Genomic DNA, 18,366 nt, shown 5'->3' with positions numbered 1-18,366 from the left:
CTCTAATCCCATCAACCTTTAACTCTATAGCGTTAATGGAGTGCTAGGTTTAAAGTTCAAATGAAATAAGGCAAGATTTACCTATAACGTATTGATTTCTTTCATGCTTAAACTGAATAATTGGCTAAGATAATGAGACTGAGATTTAGTTGTTTAGTTTTCCACATTTTTTTTTAATCCTTTTTTTTGTTTGTCTCAAACATATGACTGCGGGCATGCTTTGGCACCACTTTAAAATGTTATAGTCAAACAAATGAACCCTGTTACTCATTTTTTAAAGACTGGTACATATTCTATCAGTCTCTTTTGCCAAACTGCTAAGTTACAAGAAAATAAACAAATCAAGCAGTGGAAAGACAGGCACAAACACAAAGACACACACGTGTATACAATGGGCTTCTTTCAGTTTCCACCCACCATATCTACTCACAAGGCTTTAGTCAGCCTGTATCTATAGTAGAAAACTTTTGCCCAAGGTCCCACACAGTGAGACTGAACCTGAAATCTTGTGGTTGGGAAGCAAACTTCTTATCACCCACCCACTTTTAATTAGTATAATTCCATGCCCATGATTTGCATTTGTCTTGGCTATTTACATTTGGCAGAGATGATGGAGCATTGTATAGAATGATTCACAATATTTCTTCCAATTCTCAGGCAATGAGCTGGCGGAATCGTTAGCATGCAAGGCAAAATATTTAGCAGCATTTTATCTGGTTTTACATTCTGAGTTCAAATCCTGCCGAGGTTGACTTTGCCTTCATTCTTTTAGAGTCAACAAAATAGGTACTAGTTGAGCACTTATCCCCTCATTTTTTGCTGGCCTTTCGGGGAGCAATAAAAAAGTACTAATCTTGGATGGTGGATTAACGGAATGGTAAAAATATCACATCAGATGCTTTGCATTATTTTTCTGGCTCAATGAATTCTGAGTTCAGAATTCACCATGTTATACTTGGCCAGTAGACTTAATCCATCATCTTAGCAACTTTGATGCCTTTAGCAAAATCCCCTCTGCGAAATGATTATTAAAAATGCTTTATTTCTACAAATCACAGCAGACTACAATTTAAATTATAACATTTAAATACAAAGAAACAGAAAAAAGGTAAGATGAAAAAGAAAAAACAAGAAAAAAGAGGGTTAAAGCAGCAGAATATAAAAGTGGAGGGGGCAATGGGCCCCACACCCTGGAACAAATGGTGCACTCAGCTGTGCCTCGTCATAATGGCCACAATGGTGTTGCCATGGCGAATGACCAGCAACACTCACTGCAGCAGCCACTCCACCTTGCAGGGCTCATTTCTCAAGACATTAGCTATTTTTTTGTTGTTCTTCTTCTTCCTCCTCCTCCTCTTCCTCCTCCTTCAGCCCCAAGTCAGCTCTGATCAAAGAAATTTACAATCAAAGAACATAGCAAACATGTCTCTTGTATATTAAGGACTACAATAGACAATGGTATTTCCATGCAGTAATAGTAAGTTTTGAAGAAGATTTAGTTGCTATTTCTAGTAGATCATGTAGACCCATAAAAGTAACCTCATTGGCTCAGCATGAAACTTTATGTTTTGAGAAAGTTTTCTTTTATTTTGTCATCTTATATTCTTAGAATATACAGGTGCAGGCATGGCTGTGTGGTAAGAAACTTGCTTCCCAACCACATGGTTCTAGTTTCAGTCCCACTGTATGGCACCTTGGGCAAGTGTCTTCTACTATAGCCTCAAGCCAACCAAAGCCTTGTGAGTGGATTTAGTACATCAAAACTGAAAGAAACCCACCATATATATGTGCATGTGTGTGTGTGTGTGTGTGTGTGTGTGTGTGTGTGTGTGTGTGTGTGTGTGTTTGCCCTCCTTCCTGCCACTCCTTGTTTGTGTGTTTATGTCCCCATACATTAGCAGTTCAGTAAAAGAGATGAATGGAATTGGTAGCAAGCGTTAAAAAAAAGTACTGGGGTTAATACATTCAACTATAAATTCTTCGAAGTGGTGCCCCAGCATGGCCACAGTCTAATGACTGAAACAAGTAAAGGACAAAAGATAAAAGATATGCTTCACCAAATATCTTCTAGACTTCTATTTCTCTGTAGCTTAGAAATTTATTCTTTGTAAACTAGTCAACTCGCCTCTGCATTTCTTATTATTAAGCTATATTTATTAGCGACTGTTTCCCCACGTTGTTTACATACCATTAAGAAAAACTCAATCAGTCATATCCAAAAACCAATGCCTAAAGAAAATAATTTAGGAGAGGACTCATTTGGTTTCCCTGCAAATATCCAGCCTTCAGACAGAGATGTAATGCAAGAGAATGGTAAATATAGATCACATTTGGTGTCAGAAAACAAATGGCATCATAGAGAATTGAGAAAATGCTCGAAGGACTTCAATTATAGATAACGGTAATTTTGTTAAATGAGGTTTATATATAGTACAGTGTACACAAGGATGACCTAGAAATATTTGTGGCAAAACATCAGCTCATTCATTAATGACAAGTTTCCATAATTGGATGCATTTATTGTCATGTAGTTATGTTGCATATCTACACTGCATCTGTCCCAGTAGAGTGTGTGCATGGTGCATACATGTAGATAAGTGTATGTGTGTGTGTATGCATGTATATATATATATATATATATATATATATATATATATATACACATTTAATAAAAAAAAATAGTGGAGAAAAAACACAAGAAAAAGCAACAAAGCAAGGACGTGGTAAATGCAATGTATTAATAAAACACTCAGGGAAGGAAAGAAAGGGTATTTTACGTTTCAAGCAGAGCTCTTCTTCAGAAACAGGCGACAAAGGGAAGTCCAAAAGAAAAGGAAGACAAAGGTGTAGGAGTGGCTGTGTAGTAAGTAGCTTGCTTACGAACCACATGGTTCCAGGTTCAGTCCCACTGCGTGGCACCTTGGGCAAGTGTCTTCTACTATAGCCTTGGGTCAACCAAAGCCTTGTGAGTGGATTTGGTAGACGGAAACTGAAAGAAAGCCATCGTATATATGTATGTATATATATGTATGTGTATGTGTATACGTTTGTGTGTCTGTGTTTGTCCCCCCAACATCGCTTGACAACCAATGCTGGTGTGTTTACATGCCCTTCACTTAGCGAGTCGGCAAAAAGAGACCAATAGAATAAGTACTAGGCTTACAAAGAATAAGTCCTGGGGTTAATTTGTTCGACTAAAGGCGGTGCTCCAGCATGGCCACAGTCAAATGACTGAGACAAGTGAAAGAGTAAAAGAAAGAGAGCTAAAAATCACCAACAATCCAAATGTAGTTACATTTTGGAATGTATATATATATATATATATATATATAGTCACAATGAGTATATTTAAACCTCTTATAGGGATATTTTATTCAAATTACACTGGTTTAATACATTTTAAATAGGTATTTCTTCAATGAATATATTGTATAAAATATCATAAAATATCAAATATCATTATTGAGTTAGAAAACAGGGAGATCTAATGGATAGAAATTAATTTATTAATTAATTAACATATTCACCTGCAATTGTTTTATTTCACAAACAAAATTAAGATTACAAAACATATATAGATATATAATTTTGCATTTTAAATACCTTGTATGGAAAAGCATCAGGGTGTACAAAGGACAATACAAGGATTACATTAGGATACGTTTGGAACACTCAGAATATATAGACATGCTTATTATGTGTGTATGTATATGTGTGTGTGTGTATGTGTGTGTGCATGCATGTATTAAAATTATTTTTATTTTTAATTCAATAACAATAATCATGAATGATGGGTTATAGTATATAAGGGTAAAGCAATATAATGAAGAAAGTGAAAGTGAAACAAATTTTATTTCACTTTTACTTTCATTTTATTACTTAACTCTTATATACTTATAACCCATTATTCAAGATTATTGTTATTGGATTAAAAATAAGAGTAATGATTTTAACAAATGTGCACACACACATACATATATACACAGATAATAAACATGTCTATATATTCTGAATGTTCCAAATGTGTCTTAATGTAATCCTTGTTTTGCCCTTTGTACAACTTGAAGCTTTTCCATACGAGGTATTTAAAATGCAAAATTATATATTTATCTGTTTTGTAATTTTAATTTTGTTTGTGAAATAAAACAATTGCAGGTGAATATGTTAATTAATTAATAAATTAATTTGTATACATTCGATATTTTATGTGTGTGTGTGTGTGTGTGTGTATGTGCGTGTATATGTGTGTTTATAAATATATATTGGATCATCCCATAACTAATGCATTTTTTATACTTCTTTTATTTTTCAAAATTAAGATACACAAAGTTTTTTTTCAATCTAAGATATACTCTTCTTCATTTTTTAGAATGCTCTTCCATCTATTTGATACACTTGCAAGGTCCCTCTTCCAAAATTCACTTATCAGTGACAAAAAATTCTCCTCCACTACTGTTCTGACCTTGTCTACAGAATTCATATTTTTTCCATCCAAATGATTTTGAAGACTGTGGAATAAATGATAATCAGATGGGGCATGTCCAGTGCATATGGTGGGTGGGACATCGTTTCCCATTCAAACTGCTCCAGCGTTTGGAATTTCATCATCACTGTATGTGGTTAAGCATTATCCTGATGGAAGAATACCTTTCATCTTGAAACCAAAGATTGTCATTTTTCTTTTAGTACTGACTTGAATGACTGATTGAATGACCAAATCCAAACTTGTCTGCTAGTTCCTCAAGAGTTATGATCGGATTTTGTTCTGTCAGGACATCCATATCGAGATCTACAGATCTTCCAGGATGAGGCTTATCATCTAAGCTGTAGCTTCCAGCTCAGAATTTCTGGAACAACCGTTGACACTGGCTTATGCTTATTGTCCGATCCCATTATACTGCATTAATATTCCTCGCACTTTCCATTGCGTTGTTGCCTTTAATGAACTCATATGCTGAATATGCTCCTTTGTCGCTTCTATTATAGCTTTGAGAAAATAACAGTTAAAATCAAATAGCACTCTTCAAAACTTACACTTAGAATGAGGACAAGGTAAAATTACTACCAACTTTTATAAAAAGTTGATGCAGGTAGTTTATCCCTTCACCCCCGACTTTTAATTAATGCATTGAAAAAAAATGCATTATTTATGGGATGACCCAGTATATACACACATTATATATATGTGAGTGTGTATGTAAGTATGTATGTATGCATATGTATATGCATAGATAGATAGATAGATAGATAGATAGATAGATAGATAGATAGATAGATAGATAGATAGATAGATAGATAGATAGATAGATAGATAGATAGATAGATGGTGAGTGATAGTGGATAAAGAGTTAAAAACCTAGTATTAATTACAGGGATATGTGAAGATATATATATATACATATATATATATAATATATATATATATATATACACCTATACAGGGTGTGGTGAATAAAATGCCCTCTAAATTATGCAAAAATGGAAATAACAATGATATTCCATTTTAACAAATATATATATACTAAAATTACATAAAAATATCTTGAAATACTAAAGAGTAAATTTATTCAGTAAATTCGCCATTGGCTTCAACCATGGCCTCTAGACAACTTCAGAATCTCCTGCAACACTTCTGGATGGTCTCCATGTTTAAGTTGGTGAATGCTGCCATAATCCTTGCCTTCAGTTCATCTTTGGTGTTACAAGGAGTTCTGTTCGTTTCTCACTCAGCTGTGCCCCACACATAATAATCAAAGGGGTTGCAGTCTGAGGAGTTAGGTGGCCAGATGTTAGGGGTGGTGTGGTCGCAGAAATTGTCTGACAGCCATCTCTGGGTTCTCCTGCTTCTGTGGAATGGTGCATAGTCCTGTTGCTAGACATAGGGTCTTCTGGCAGCCACCCTCTTGACCTAGAATAGTACTACCTCCTTCATTTTTATCACTCTCAGTGCACGCCCTCAGATTACACTGTCCTCAGATTAATACCCAAACACTCTGAAATTTTTATATTGGAGCTTCTGGCATGAATACCAAGCAGTACAGCATTTCATTTCCAAATTTCTGGTAGAGTGAATTGTGCCATATAGTTGCTTTTCTCACAGATGGTGCCCAACTGACCCTACTATATTGTGTAGTTGACAAAATCAAAAACAAACTATGCGCATGCACTAAATTAAAAATATAAAATGGCAACAATTTACCCATTGCACCTTGTATATATCATCATCATCATCGTTTAACGTCCACCTCCCATACTGGCATTGGTTGGACAGTTTGTCTGAAGCTGGCCAGGCAGAAGACTGCACCAGACTTCTGTGTCCGTTTGGCACATTTTTTACAACTGGATACTCTTCCTATCACCAAACACCCCGAAGGGTGGACTGAGAGTGTGATGAGTACTTTTACATGTCACCAGCACAGGTGCCTTTTGCATGACACAGAGGCTCGTTTATGTGCCAGGGCTATGTGACACCAGTATTTACCACAACTGCAATTTTGCTCAGCTTGATGGATCTTCTTCTGAAGCACGGCATAATGCCAAAGGTCTTAGTCATTGCCTCCATGAGTCCCAACATTCAAAAGATGTTCTTTATGTGCCTGTTACATAAATATATATAGAGATAGATAGATAGATAGATAGATAGATAGATAGATAGACAGGTAGATAGATATAGATAGATAGATAGATAGATAGATAGATAGATAGATAGATAGATAGATAGACAGGTAGATAGATAGATAGATAGACAGACAGGTAGATAGATAGACAGACAGGTAGATATGTTTCTTTATTAGCCACACAGGGCTGCACACAGATAGAACAAATTACAAGGTAGAGCTTTTCTTTTGAAGGTTTAAAAAAAATAAAAAAATAAAAAAATAAAAAATAAGAAAAAAATAAAATAAAATAAAAATAAAATAAAAAAGGGGGGGTCGATCAAAAGGGATCGTAAAAGGAGAGAAAGAGGACAAAAAAAAAGGGGGGGGTTAAAAAAAAGGGGGAGAGGAAAAAAATTGATCAATAGGGATCGTTATCACAGAAATGTCAATATGAAGTGTAAAGGGGGGGACAGGTGAGGTTTACCCGTGGAAAGAAAAGCCTACGGAAAAGACCACGGTAACCTCGGTCAATGAAGTCACATGTTATATTTCTTTTTTTTTTTTTTGCAAATAAGCAACTCTCTGTATTAATTTTTACGGTTCATAGAATCATAGTCAAGGTGGCTTCGTCATTCATACGTGCCATCCTTGCTACATTCACCCATCTTTTTTAAAACATTCACTAGACAAAACTTGCCTCTCTACTCTCACTTTTTTCTTCAAGTGATACTTGAAGAAGTTGATGAGAGATTGACCAGAGAGGAAAGTGTTTGTCTCTAATCCTTTCAGACGCGTCCACCAGATACATTCTTTCGCCATAGCCACAAGTATGATAAAAATAGCTCTTCCTTCCCATTTGAAGGAAGGAGGCGTGACGATATTAACGATAGACTCGGCTGATAAACCGACACGTCCCACACGTGACAGCAGTCGTTCGACATAAGCCCACAGGTGGGAAATTGCTGGACACTGCACGATTGCGTGCAGAGCGGTTTCGTCGCTCTGCCCGCATCTCGGGCAGGTCGGCCCCGTGTTTCTCGAGCCATGCCTATAGAGCTTATCCCGAACGGGTAGCGCTTCTCGGTAGCACCGCCAGGCCAGGGATCTCTGGAAGTTGTCCATAGGTCCCGGGCCGAAAGTCGTTTGAAACAGGCGGGTCAGGTATTCCTCGTCGACACCCAGGTTTGCCCCGAGCTCGTCGTCGTACCTCCCCTCCACTAATCCCCTATAGAATGCTTTGGTTGTGTTGAAGTCACTCAAGGTCGACCCGGGACGGCAGAGTTGCTTGAGAGCAACGCGACACTCGCGGTGCCATTCGCCCTTCTTCGGCCTCTTTTTGATCCACGACTGTAGTTCGGTCATGGAGACGAGTTGCGGGAATGCGTGCCTCACAAACGGCGACCACATCTGTTCACCGTCGTCTACATAGAGCCAGAGATGTCGCAGTCTCAGCGCGTGTCTGCGCATCATCAACCACGGCATGCCCAGCCCTCCTTTTAACGGGTGTTGACAGCAAATGGATCGCCTGACCATCGGGACGCATCCTTTCCACAAGAAGCGGAAGAGGATGCGTTCTAGTTTGGTGATGGTAGGGTCGGGACAAGGTACGACGGTCAGGCGGTAGTAGATGATGGACGCGATGTACGCGTTCACCACCTCCGCCCGACCTTTTAGGGACAGTTTCCTCTCGGCCCATTGCTGGGCGAGAGTGACCACCCTACTCGTTATCTCGTTCCAGTTCTTCTCCATTTGGAGGTCCGGACCGAACCAGACCCCGAGCAACTCAACCGGGCCGTCTGTCCAGCGTCCCACGACGGAGGTACTGGTGGACGGCATGGGCTTGCTTCTCAGGTGCCGAGCCGCAAGCCCACTGACTTTTCCCGGTTGATTTTTGCTCCTGTCACCGCTTCGTAGTCTTTCAGTGTCTCGCCGACCCGCTCGATGTGCTCGTGGCTTGACACTATGACGGTGACGTCGTCCGCGTATGCAGACACGCTCGTCCCGCATCCTAATTCTCGCGGGATGCCCCTCAGAGTCGCCAGCTTCCGCAGTAGTGGCTCAAGAGTCAATACGTATAGAAGCGCCGAGAGGGGGCATCCCTGACGGACCGAACGTGCAATGTCGAAGGGTCTCGATAGATGTCCATTTACGCGAATTACCAAACGGATGCCTCTGTACAAGGCAGCTATCCAGCCGCGGAAGACGGGACCGAAACCAGCCGCTCTCAGGACTGCCTCCAAGTATCGATGGTCTACCCTATCAAAGGCTTTCGATTGATCCAAGTTGATCAGGGCCCCACCCATGCCAGGTTCGTTAACTACCCTGTCTATGATGTAGCGCATCAGATGGAGGTTGTCATGGATGCTCTGGCCCGGCACGGCGCACGTTTGTGCGTTGTCAACCAGTTTCTCCATGACAAGCGCCAACCTCTTGGCTAACACCTTTGTCAAAATTTTCAGGTCTGCATTGAGCAGAGTGATTGGCCTAAAGTTATCTATAATGTTTCCCTTGTTTGGATCTTTCTTCAGCAGAGTTACAGCTCCTCGACTCACAAAACCGGGTATGCTCCCGTTTTGCTGCCAGTTGCAGTATACCGCTGCCAAGACGTCTCCAAACAAGTCTGGCATACAATAGTAAAATTCGTAGGGTAGACCATCCAAACCCGGTGATTTGTCCCTCGAGCATTCTGCCATCGCTTCCCGCACTTCCGCCGCCGTGATGGCACCTTCGCAGCACCCTGCCTTTCTTGTCGAGAGTCGTGGCAGGCTATGCAGGTAGATAGATAGATAGATAGATAGATAGATAGATAGATAGATAGATAGATAGATAGATAGATAGATAGATAGATAGATAGATAGATAGATAGATAGATAGATAGATAGATAGATAGATAGATAGATAGATAGATAGATAGATAGATAGATAGATAGATAGATAGATAGATAGATAGATAGATAGATAGATAGATAGATAGATAGATAGATAGATAGATAGATAGATAGATACATACATACATACATACATACATACATACATACATACATACATACATACATACATATATATATATATACATATGTGTGTGTGTATATATATATATATTATATATATATATATATATATATGTATATTATATTATGTTATGTTATATTATATTATATTAGAGGAAAAATCAAAACCAAGGCAGAACGAGTATCACAAGTCATTTAGAATAATTCAATTTGGAGTCTTACAGCTGTTTCTGGGATAATCCAAGTGGTAAGTTAGCATGTGTCCATGCACTGGGTATTCCATCATCAGAGACAAGGTATGAATGTTTTAGACAGAGGGAAATTTAGTTTATAAGGAATAAAATTCACAGTTTATAAGGAATAAAACAGAAGAATAAAGGAGTAAAATAGAGGAATAAAGAGTAAAAGTAGTTAGAAGAATATAGGCAGGAAAATAATGTTCATAACTTAGGAAGAAAATCATCAAAATTTTGTTTGACCCATGCAAGAAAGGAAAAATGGATAGAAAAACGATAGTAATGGTGATGATATATATATATATATATATATATATATATATATATATATATTTGTAATGTAATATATGGGTTAATAGAATTATGTGGCTATTATGATATGCAAGTATATATATGTATATATATATATATATATACATATGTGTGTGTGTGTATGCATTTATTTATACATAGATACATATCTATATCTGTATATATTATGCTATCCATATATTTTCAGAAATAACCATTCTAAGATATCTTTCTCAACATTTCTTAATATTTGTATTTTTCCTTTTTTAACCATCAGAATTACTTGTGTAACTATTTTTTCTTGACTTTGAGGAAAGTAAGCAGCTTTATTGGTAACCATAATAATTACATTTTACTCATTAGTAATTGGCCTCTATAATTACGGTTTCTTCATAAGAAGTGATTGTTATAATTACATAGAAACTATGAGCAGTCTGAAGTAGTAAGGTGACGTAGATAGAACAGTAATGTTCTTCAAGAAAAAAATTAATTCATCGACTAATTACTCTTTTAGTTTTCATTCATAATGCTTGGAGGTAATATGTATTTGACTGCTCTGTTCACTTTTCACTTGTATATTTGTTGTTTTAGTACTGAAGTTTTTGCCTCATAAATATGGTTAAAGAAAAATACCCCAGGGGAGTGTTCTGCTTATTAATTACTAATATAATAGGGTCTCACATATGAAGTAATATAGACAGTCAAAAAAACTTTAGTAAATTGAGGTTATCAAAGCAATTTGTAAACAAAAATTTCTTCTAAAAATGCTTAGTATATAGAAGCAACAAACAGGGGAGATAATTCCTATAAGCTCAGTTGCATGAAATTTTTAAAGAGTATAGATAATGTTGATTAGAGTGGATTTGACCTATGAAGACAACTAGTGAAAACTGGAGGTGGATTCTTTATGATAGTAAGAAGAGAAGTATTTTGTAAGGGGGAATTACAACCGTGTTTCGTGGTCTGCTACCGGTACAGCTCCTTTATAGGATCCAGTTAGCTCAAGACATCATCAGAAGGAACCACGTCCGGTTTCGGCCCCTACTCCTCTACCATTTTGACATGGCAGGGCCCCCACTTTCGGAGATGTCTTCAGATCTGGTGTTGGGTGTATGTCTTCTTTCTTCTGTTCCCTGGCCTCTTCAATGTATCGTCAGTGAGTGTCAGCCGGTGACTGACTGTCTTGTCAAATTTTTCCTTTAAATACCTGCCGCATAGGCTCCAGCAGGCAGCCCCAGCAAGTTGTCACGTGACACTGTCTCACCTTAACTGACTAGTGAAGGCACGTAGTTTTAGCCCATGCTTTTTCTAAACGACCGTCAGCTTGTCTCACCTAGTGATGCTATTTCCCGCCGGCGTGTTTATGACTTTCAAACCATTTTCAGTCTTCCCGCTTCAGCCATATATAGAAGCTGGCTTTTTCGACCGCCTCCTGTACTCTCCTTATTAGTTTACGCATTGCTTGTATTTCATTTATAATATTGATGGCAACAGTTGTTCCGTAGTTGTTTCTGTTGTGTTGTCCAAGTAAAGCCTGATTCACAGATCCAACACACCACATATATAAATATTCCTCAATTGAGATTGTGTCTAGCTGAGCTTCATGTTCAGAGATGATCTATTTTCTTCTCATTCAAACAGGATTTCAACCAGAACCATTCCACCTTATTTTTTTTTTTACTAGTATAATATAAACAGGACTGATTTTTATTTCCATGATGTTCATTTTTAAGACGGTATATTTTCTGTTTTGACCAAGTGATAAATTGAATTCTGTACCTAAACACAACAGCCATTGTGCTTAAAGAAATTCAGTTTAATTGTGTTTATCTATTTTTTGTGTAGTAAACATAGAATGTATAATACATACTGAATTTGGAAAAATTTAGTGTATAGAAAACTTCTTTACTCTTCTTGAACTTGTGGAAAGTAAAAAATGTATAATTGATGTGATAATATGTAAGGACAGCACATGAAATTTGGTTTAGAAAAATGTAAGGGTTCCAAAACAACTAAAACCGTTGAGTTTAATTTAGTTTGAACATATTTTACTTGTTTACCATTCATAAGAATTATTTAATACATAATTTTAACAGTTGAAGACGATAAATATTTATTTATATCCATATATCCTGACAATCATACTGATACATACACACACATGTGCACTCACACACACACATATACACATGTTGTCATGAATTGATTTCACAAACAAAAGTGCATGTTTATTTTTTCTTCAATTCCAAAATAATCTATCATAAATTGAGAATATCAATTTATATCTACTTTCTTAGTTGATTAAACTAAATAAAATATATGACTATTTCTTGATCTATGCTGCAGCCCTAAATCTCCCTCTCTCCCTCCCTCCCTCTCTCCCTCTCTCTCTCTCTCTCTCTCTCTCTCTGTATATGTGTGTATTTGTGTGTCTGTGTATGTATATGTATGTGTGTGTGTGTGTGTGTGTGTACATATATATAAACTGTGGCAGTATGACTCCCCAGACACAACAAAATTTGTTTCAACACACAAATTCTCATAAAGAATCTTTCAGGCCAGATACAGAAACGATGTAAATTAATCATCAACCCATATTTTTTTGTTTCTCTCTGTAACATAGGCTGAAGTACAAGTGGTAAGTTTCTGGGAAACTGAGCCTACAAAATAGGTTTAGTTCCTAGAAGTAGTTTCCCTTTCTATTTTTAACTTGTTCCACAAATGCCTTTGGGATAGGGATAAATGTCATAAATCTGATCACCAATCTTCTGAAATCAATAGGAATGACAATTCATTTATTTGTATCTATGATCATGGAAAGTTAAATAGTTGACTCAATTAAACTTTATGTGGGGGACAAATAATACATCTATGTTCTATTTTCTCCTATGATAAACTCCCAGTTTGGGAGCGAAAAACAAACCATCATCCTTCAAGAAAAAATTATATCTACATTACTCTGAAATGCTCTGAAGTGTGGCAATGTCTTCTGATCTTGGCAGCGCTTTTGGCAAAGTTTAATTTCTTAATTTCTTTTGTTGCATTTATCAACTAACTTTTCTTGAAAAACAAAAAAAAATTAATAATAATAAAATAAAATAGGAAAACATTTATTTTTCAGAAATTTAATTAACTTTTTTTCCTTTCAATTTTGCATTAATTTTTTTTTTCACCCTCCACCCATTTCTTGTAATGCATGTCTTAGAATCTTAGTAATGCAAATTGTTTTAGCTTTCCAATACAGGCCGCCAGGAAGTACTATTTATTTGCATCTACTTCAGTAGTAGCATGCACCATTGCATTGTTCTTGAACCACATTAACTTTTCCAATGCTGTACCAAATGTTTATTTTCCCAAACATCCCCTGCACCACCACCACCACCATCACCACCACCACCACCACCATCACCACCACTGCTACCTGAAATCCCATTGTTTCTTTATATTTTAACCATTATCAATTCTCTAATGAGAATTTCAGTAGGGGAAACAGTTCAAATATCTTTAATGTTTCAACATTTATTTTACCTTTAGAATATGAATTATGAAATATATAATCTTCTATCATTCTAAAACAAATAATATAGCTATTTTTGTCATTTTAAAAGCAATTTTTTTTATTCTCTTATAACATAGATAGGAATGTTCTGCAACTTCATTTTCTTGTATACAAAATTCTAGGGAAATATCTTACAAATGGATACTATAGTGTTTTTCATGATAGAACAATGCCACTTTTCAACCAAGATGATAAGGACTAACAGAATAATATTTCTAAAATGACTAAAGAATTATTCCCAGAAATTTCTGCTGCATGAAACAAATAATAAAACGGGCGGTAATATACTTGATGTAGTAAAAACAAATTATTAATTAAAATTATTACACTCTAAATGATATTAGAAACCTGCAATATCTTAATTATAAATTCTGAACAAGAAAAAGCGAGGTAGACAATCTCAGAATTTAAATTAATCAAAATTAATTAAATGTAAAATTCATGTACAATGTAGTAGGGAGTGAGTCTGTTGGTGTTAACATGACAGCCCTAGACATGTTTTAACCTTGTAAGACTTGGTATCTTTCTTGGTTAGTGTTCATATACAGTAATTATTCCATGATAATACTTCAATTAACATTTGTAAGTCAATTATTGTGTTGTTTAAAGTTATTTTAGATAATTCATTATTCTTCAAAATTTTTTCCATGTTCACATTTTCAAGTATAAAATTAACTAGAATATTTATAACTTCACCTTGTTTTCTGCCAAGCTATATTTTACTCTTAATTTCAAGAGATATTGATTTTTTCTTTTGAGTTGACTTACAACTCAGTTAACCTGATATTTATCTGCTGTAGTTAAGTGATTAAAAAGAATAAGGATGCATTCGAATTTTGCTGCAAGCATTGCAGTGCCTCACTATACTGAGCATGTTATGCAATGTAGCTAAACCTACAAACATAAAAGGCAATCATTATAGTTTGGCACATATATTAATGAATAAGACTTCACTGAGTTTTTTCTCAAATATATATGCATAAGAGAAGTTACACAGATATATGAATGCCTTTGTTTTGTCTTTCTAAGAATACTAAAATTTATCTATGTATATGTATGTATGTTTGTATGTATATATATATATAAACATATACACATATTGTATATATATATTTGCTCACCTAGGCCTGAGCTGCTAGGTTTGAGTGGCGAACCTACAAAACTTTAAGTTGCATGAAACCAACTTTAAAAACTAATATATATACTCCTAGTATATATATATGTATACTCCCATCCATGCCAGCATGGAAGGCAGATGTTAAACGATGATGATGATATATATATATATAATTTCAGCTAAAACAATGCTGCAAAAGCACATTGTAACCAGTGATGTGTAACATCTGACAGCCTGGTCAGTCACATGATCACATGATATATTTATAATTTCAGTAGGTAAAAAATGAAGTAGGCTCACATTCTTCTTTCTGTGAGGTGATAATCCCAAAAAAACTATTTCATTTTGCTCAAGGAACTTAACCTTCTCAAGCCTAGTTTTCTATTTTTTATTTTTTAATTGGAATAGAAGGCAGTACCCTTGTCCCATGACAGGGTCAATGAAACTGGTGGGAAGGAGAGAGTAGTATATCCACAAACTAGGTGTCTCTTGCAACTGGGTGGACTCTGCTAAAGTCACCAAAGTTGCCACATTGTGGAGTTAAACTAGGTAATGAATTAAATAAACCCTCCTTATAGGCCATGATGGGGTTTGAACTCAAGATACATAGAGTGTAGAAACAAATACTGCAAGGCTATATCCTTATAGTTCTGCCAATCTCCTACACTGGATTGGTTGATTTTTTATTGATCCTAAGAAGATAAAATCTCAGTTGACATTGATAAAATTTGAACTCAAGGTGCAAAGAGTCAGAACATAATTTAAATTATGTAATTGACAAATCATTCAACAGCTATAAATAACATGCATGCAATATTTTCGTAGACATGAAACTAGTTATGTCTTGTATATCTCTTTAACCCTTTCATGGATATATTTCTAATGAAATACACTATTTTTCAATTAATTTCGAAAATAATTAAGAATTTGGGTGTATTTAGTAAAATAAATAACTTTTTCACTATATTTCACTATATTTAGAATGTAACAAAAGAGTATTATATAAAAATATGATGGAAGATTTTTAAATTAAAATTTTATAAGGTCTGTATGAAGGAACCAGAGGCTGATTCCATCTTACAAAAGCTTAAAGGATTAGTATCAATAGGTTTAGATTATTAGAATATAAGAGAGAGAATAATGTTTAACCCAACATTTTTTTTAAAGAATTCTAATTTGTTATTGTCCATGCACCAGTGTCCCTATGCTAAAATATAATATTAACTTGACAGAATTTAAAAGTAAAATCTCTTGATTTGTGGTACATTATGTTACAGCAGTGAAAAGGTTAATGAGTAGATTTAATTGTGCAGCTAAATATCTTGCCTTGCAACTGCATTTTGTCCTAAGTTTCCAGCAATATTATCACAGTCAACAACTCACAAGATCATCATCATCATCATCATCATCATCATCATCATCATCATCAACAACAACATCTATATTGACATTGCTTTTGCTAGTATAGTTCTGTTGCTTACTGGCATCAATCTGGGAGGCAATGTTTTTTTCTGTACCTTGCTCTCTTTATTGTCATCTGCAATAATTCCATGCGCTTTATCCAGCATCATTATCAATCATCATCATCATCATTATCATTAAGTAGCAGCTGTTACAAGAACTGCAGCGCATTAATGCATCAGCCAAGATTTTATTTTATATATGTATATATATGTATATAAGTGTATAATTGTATATACATATATATTTATATATATTTATATGTATGTATATATATGTATATATATGTATATGTATATACATATGTATATATAATATATATATATATATATGTATATATATATATATATATATATATATATATATATATATATATATATATATATATATATATATATATATATATATATATATATATATATATATATTTACATACACACACACATATATATGTATTCTCCATGTTACCAGTTTTATGTAATTACTAATTCTCTCTTCAACCTCACCTGCCATTGTAGTTGTTGTCTAACAATGTAGTCAGAAGATATGTAACCATTAATACTAGAACTGTTCTTTACCCAAGTTTGCCAACTGTGTCACTTTATTTTATCTCCCCACCTGCATGTAGTGTTTTAGGCATGTGTTTTTTCGGCGGCAAATTCTGTGAAGGTCATCAGCAGAACGATGAACCCATTTACACCATCAACACCACTACTAGTACCACTGCTATTCCAATCTTCACCACCAATAACAACAACAACAATATTACCACAACTGTCACCAACATTTTTAATTCTACTACTAATTCTACTAGTACTACTACTACTACTACCACTACTACATTCCCATCACTACAAAATTGGAAACCTGCTACCAGCAATCTTAGTTGTCACTGCAAAAGAGCTAACTTTGATTCCCTTCTCTGGGCATTTATAACAACCTTTCAGGTAACCATTCCTTTGTTTGCTTTCATTGGGGTAGCAGTTTTGCATGCTTTGGATTTTGGGATTTTTTTTTGTTTTTTTTCCTCTACCTTTCAGTATTCTCCATTTTTTTAATGTTGTTGTTGTTATTGTTAGTGTTGTTACAGTTGTTGTCTATTTAGTGCTTGATTAGTTTAAACCAAAATTAACCATTTCATCATACCTGTACTAACATTTGAATAAAACTGGCCTCGTTATCCTGTTGAATGTCTGCAAATGAAAACTGAAAGGAAAAAAAAAATAATAATAATAATTTGAATGTAAAGACCATCTTTTCTGATGCTGTAGTTCTTTAATTTCTTTTGTTTGTTTATATATACTATTATGGGTTGGAAAGATGTGCAAATTTTCAGTGCTTACATGAGAAAACTTTGAAGGAAATTATTTACATCTAAAAGAGAGTTGTTTCTTATTTTTCTTTCTTTATTTATTTCTTCATTTGTTTGTTTGTTTATTTATTTTCTCCAAAGGCTGATACAAGTAAAAAATACCAATAACCTGAATTTGTACAGACAACCGAAAGAAAGGCTATTTCTAGTAATATAACTACTCAGTAATCTGGCATATTAGCTTCTGAGATACTGTGTTTGGGAAATGTTTGTTTACACAATTTCCTGCGCAATTATCTTATCATATGAAAACACATAGTGAAAAAGGTTGCCTTACACTAAAATGTGTATGAGTGTGTTGGAAGAGGGTTAGAGACAAATAAAAAAAATTGCCTTTCATATATTACTGCATGGAAACAAAACTTTCAATAGACCAACAAAGATTCAGATTTTTAAAGGATTTATTATTAATGAAGCATGGTCGTGTAGTGGAGAAGTTTGATTTGCAATCATGTGGTTTGTACATCCAATCCCACATGGAAACACTTTGGGCAAGTACCACAGACTGGGTTTGATCAATGCCCCAGTGAGTGAAATTAGGTGCACAGAAACTTCAGAAGCCTGTCTTATATATGTGTTATCATCATTCTAAATCTTTGTTTTCCATGCTGGCATCATGGATCAGATTAATGATTCTTCAGCTGACAAATACCAGCTTACCCACTTCACAAAATTCTTTGCCTCTTTTCTCTTAGTTAACAAGAAGATAAAATACTCTTT

The 18,366-nt window shown here is 35.2% G+C and overlaps 1 protein-coding gene and 1 long non-coding RNA gene across 3 annotated transcripts in view; one reads left to right on the top strand and one right to left on the bottom strand.

The window, feature by feature from the left end:
- The window catches only part of LOC115213213 (voltage-dependent T-type calcium channel subunit alpha-1G-like), an 865,045-nt gene that overhangs the window by 483,007 nt on the left and 363,672 nt on the right, over positions 1-18,366 (top strand). The gene's annotated exons all lie outside the window — the stretch shown is intronic.
- On the bottom strand, positions 3,389-16,726 carry LOC118763883. Of its 2 annotated transcripts, none has more exons than XR_004999642.1 (3): positions 16,707-16,726; positions 12,039-12,040; positions 3,389-3,690 (listed from the first exon to the last, which is right to left on the bottom strand). It is a non-coding gene; the product is annotated as an uncharacterized LOC118763883 (long non-coding RNA). The 2 variants fall into 2 exon arrangements; XR_004999641.1 differs by lacking the exons at positions 12,039-12,040; positions 16,707-16,726 and adding exons at positions 6,310-6,311; positions 9,614-9,661.

Source organism: Octopus sinensis, linkage group LG6 (assembly GCF_006345805.1).
Source record: "Octopus sinensis linkage group LG6, ASM634580v1, whole genome shotgun sequence".
NCBI classification, from domain to species: domain Eukaryota; kingdom Metazoa; phylum Mollusca; class Cephalopoda; order Octopoda; family Octopodidae; genus Octopus; species Octopus sinensis.
The sequence above is the reverse complement of the archived record's forward strand: the minus strand, read 5'-3'. Positions and strand labels throughout refer to the sequence as shown.